Source organism: Hippopotamus amphibius, chromosome 6, assembly GCF_030028045.1.
Source record: "Hippopotamus amphibius kiboko isolate mHipAmp2 chromosome 6, mHipAmp2.hap2, whole genome shotgun sequence".
NCBI lineage: Eukaryota > Metazoa > Chordata > Mammalia > Artiodactyla > Hippopotamidae > Hippopotamus > Hippopotamus amphibius.
In genome coordinates, this window is record NC_080191.1 from 21,544,848 (window position 1) to 21,549,523 (window position 4,676).

The following is a 4,676-nucleotide window of genomic DNA, read 5'->3' on the forward strand; positions in this document are numbered from 1 at the left end:
CCTCTAAGTGCTCACCTCGGCTCTCCTAGAGGGTAAGCCGGCGTGCTCTTCACCTTCCCCAGGACACTGTCTCAGGGGACTGGACCAAGCTTGGTGCAGCTCAGCCCAGTCTGGGCTGCTGATGTCTGTGCAGAGGCTCAGAGGGAACCCCAGCCTCCACTCTCTTCTCCTGCCATAGTAGCAGAATCTTTTGTTGGGCAAGTGGCTCCCCAGAATAAAGACTCTGCCACCCAGCCTTCCTGCCAGTAGGCATGGCCATGTGGACTAAGTTCTCGGATACACTCTCAGAGCTCAAGAGGTAGCTTCAGAGTAGGAAATGGAAGCTTAAGCCACTTCCCCAAGGCCACAGGCAAGTCGGTGGTGGAGCTGGGAATTTAACCCTTGCAATCCAACTCCAGGCTCTGGACTCCCTGTCCTAAGTCCTCCAGACTTTAGAAATCACCCTTCCTTTAATAAACAAATAAAATGCCTTATGTCCATCTTACACATCCTGTGGGAAGTCCAATACCTCCCTAACATTTCCAAGGGCTCCTGGGTGGTAGAGGCTGAGTCACATCCTCCTGTTTATTCCCACTTAAATTCTTAACTCTTTGCGTCCTCTTGCCTCCAGCATGTGGGGTCCTCTCTCCCCTTCCCTCACCCAATGCAAGAGCACTGTCTCCCCCCTGATTCCCCAAAGCAAGCTAAGCCCAAACCAGCATGTTAAGCGTGTTCTTAAGGACTGGGGATGTGTGGCGATAATGGAGGGTCACCATGCCATAGCAGAGCTCAGGAAGGAGCTACAGACTTGAAACGGGGCACGCCTATTCTGCAGGCCCACTCCTGCATTTACAGGGACGGGGCAAGAAAGCACTGGCGTTCCGACCCTCACCCTCTCTCCACGCCCTTTCCAACACCAGCGACATCCTGCACACACGGGATCTCAGCTGTGAAAACCCTGGCCCGTGTTTGAACTCTGCACCACCCCTTTGGGAAGGGGCCTGCATAGGATCAGGGAATTCCAAGGCCCTGAAAGAGGGGGAGAGACTCAGTGTAGACACATTCCACTGGCCCCATGCAGTGGTGAGCTGGTGAGCACAGGCTCCTGAGAGTCAAATCATTGTTTCCTAACTCCATTTTCAGGCATCGCACTGGTAGCTTGAAATTGGCTCTGGTGTGGGGGGAATACTTACACAGTAGAAACTGGCAAACATTTCAATCTACAAATCAAACTTTTCCCTTTTTTTTTTTTCCCCCCTGGAGAGCCTGTTTATCAGGGGTACAGTCAGAAAAAGCCCAGATTTGAGCCTCCACGGCAGTGGTTCTCAGATGTTGCTACATATTAGAATCACCTGAGAGTTCTGGTGGTGGGCTGTCAGTATTTTTAGAAGTTTCCTGGGTAATTCCATTGTACAGCTGAAGCTGCCGACCAACGCTCTAAAACACCTCTCATGAAAATTTAGCGTACATAAATTGCCTGGGGATCTCTGAAATGGCAGATTCTAGTCCAGGAAATCTGGGATGGGACCTGGGATTCTGCATTTCTAACAAGCTCTCAGGTGCTACTGATGCTATTCTGTGGACCACAATTTAAGTAGCAAAAGTCTAAAGCACAGGGCCCAAGGAAGACACTGCTATTCTGAGGCCCCTCAGCTTTGCCTGTCATGGAGTTTCTCACTGGAGTTATCTCCTTAAACTCTGACCTTAGCCAATTTTGGAGCCTACTCTGGCCCCTTTTATTCTGGGTAATGAGGCACAAGTCTCCCTTGATGCCTGGGGGGAAATCCCCTAATTCCCAACACCTCATTATGCAGATGACTTCAGTTCTCCTTCCAGATGATGCCAGGAGGCTCGCCTATCATAACCAAACAGGTGTCTTCGTAAACAGTCAAGCCATTTTTCTTCTGCTTCCTCCCCTCCCCACCCTGTCCGCCCACCTTCCATCTCTAGAATTCAGATGTGCACCTATAGTGGCTTATTTTTTGTATCATTTGTTTTCCTTTCCTATTACATTGGCAAAGACTGAGATTTAGTGAGAAGGGTCTTGATGCAGGTGTGAACAACCTGCATGGAGCAGACGACATGGGATGAGAACAAGGCAGGACGTGCAGAAGAGGGACCAGACCGAGGAGGGTAACCCCTTGGTCACACGGGCTCTAAATCCTAGACCTTCAGCTAAGAAAAACACAGGACTTGTCTCAGCACTAAAATGATAGTGAATCTTTCAGTTTGTTGTATAAAAGTGTAACTGGAGATGAATGAAATGACACCTCATTCTTCCTACAGAGTGGGGGTTCATTTCACGATAACAAGTCTTTTGTTGCTTAAAGTCTTGAAAGAAACCTGCCTTGTGTTTCTATAGATGAGTCTCTGGACAGAGGTGACCCAATCTGACCATCAGAGTCAGGGTTCTGATACCCACGGTGGCCTTACGGAGGCCACAGCATGGTACGAGGTCCTGTTCTCAGTGTGAGGTGTCGTTGTCTGAACTAGTTCACATTCCCAGGCCAGTCCCTGCTCTGCATTGGCCTGGAGTGACTCGTTTGGGGAATATCTCTCATGGTGATGGGAACTGAGATCTAGACTAAGCTGCCCAGGGTCACCCAGCTCCCTGAAAGCCACACAGTTGTTTCACAGGCTGTGCATTTTGCCGAAACTTGTCTCCAAGAGGGCGAGTCTCTGTTTTTGGCCTGCTAGAACATTCACTAACATTCTGCCCGCTTATGATGCTGGGGCTTCACCCCGGGTAGCTCTGGTTCTTCTGCTCAAAGGCATGATATTCTTGGGATGATCCAGAAAGCTCCAAGTCTTCCCATTGTCTGCTTTTGTTTTTTCCTTTTTTTTTTTTAAAATAAATTTATTTATTTATGTATTGGCTGCATTGGGTCTTCATTGCTGTGCACAGGCTTTCTCTAGTTGCGGCAAGCGGGGGCTACTCTTCAGTGTGGTGCTCCAGCTCCTCATTGCAGTGGCTTCTCTTGTTGCGGAGCACGGGCCCTAGGTGCGTGGGCTTCAGTAGTTGTAGCACATGGGCTCAATAGTTGTGGGAGCTCTAAAGCATAGGCTCAGTAGTTGTGGCGCACGGCCTTAGTTGCTCCGCAGTATGCGAGATCTTCCTGGAGCAGGGATTGAATCTGTGTCTCCTGCATTGGCAGGCAGATTCTTAACCACTGTGCTACCCAGGAAGTCCCTGTCTTTTCCTCTCATTTATACTCTAAGTAGCTGCAGTCCCCGCCTCATTTCCTATAGGATTTCTGACGTGCCCCACAGCCACCCTGCACTCAGTTCCTGCCCCCACTCCACATGGGTGCAGCCCACTTCCCCCAACTTTGGAGAGCCCCTCCCCACCTCTCTGTCCCTCCCATTTGCCCACCGGGCCACTCCCACAACTCCCTTGCACATAAGAGATTCTAGCTGAAGATTTAGGGATGATGGAGGGGAATGACAGCCCAGGGCAGACCAAGTAAACAATTTATCAATAAAATCAACTATGAGGCATTTGAGCTTCATTGGCGAAGCTCTCATTGGTCATCTTTTACCTTAGGACTCCTGGACCCTGATGGTGCAGAGCTTGGCCTCTTCTCTCCAGAGACTTCTTCTCTCTCTCCTTAGACCCATGTCTCAGCACCACCCAGGGAAGACAATATTCTTGCAACTTTATCAGGCCAATACTATCTAGTTCCTTTTTCTTGGTGGTAACCTTTCTCCTGACCAATGAGTGGGATCTCACCTTTCACAGCCAACAATGTCCTATCAAGGTCATTCCATAAACAGCCGTCTACTACAGAGATGAAGTCTATTCCCTAAATGACAAAAGAGACCATTATTTTATCTTTTTGTAATGATTTTTTTTCTTTCTGTTACAGGAGAAATTAGGGAAATATTAAAAAAAATTAGGAAATATTTTGGTGATTCCTCAAAAAGTTAAACATAGATTTACCATGTAATCCAGCAATTCTACATCTGGGTATATACCCAGAAGAACTGAAAGCAAGGACTTGAACAGATATTTGTTCACCCATGTTCATTGCAGCACTATTTGCAGAAGTCAAAAGGTAAACAGAGACCACATGTCGTCAATGGATGAGTGGATACACAAAACATGGTGTAGCCATAAAATAGAACATTATGCAGCCTTAAACAGGAATGAAATGCTGATACACATTACAACATGGATGAACCTTGGAAACATTATGCTAAGTGAAATAAGCCAGACACAAAAGAACAAATATTGCACGATTCCGCTTATACAAGATGCCAAGAGTACTCAAATTCAGAGATAGAAAGTCGAATAAAAGTTCCCAGGGGCTGGGAGAGGGGAAAATGAAGAATTATTGTTTAATGGGCATAGAGTCCCTGTTTGGGATGATGAAAAATTTCTGGAAATTGGTAGTGGTGATGGTTACAGAATATTGTGAATGTACTTAATGCTACAGAACTGGAAATGGTTAAAATGATACATTTTATGATATGTATATTTCACTACAATTATAAAAAAAATTAGGAGTCTTGGCTCTTTCATCTTCCACAGCCTCAGGCCAGATCTTTCTCATACAAGTCCCTGGAGAGCCCTGGAGGGGACAGATGAGGGCTGAGGGCAGGGTGGGCTGATTGTTGCAGCACAGCTGTGTCTGTGAAGCAGGTGGGGCTGTTTTGCAGATTCTGCTTCTCTTTGGGACTGGCATCAACGCCCGGCT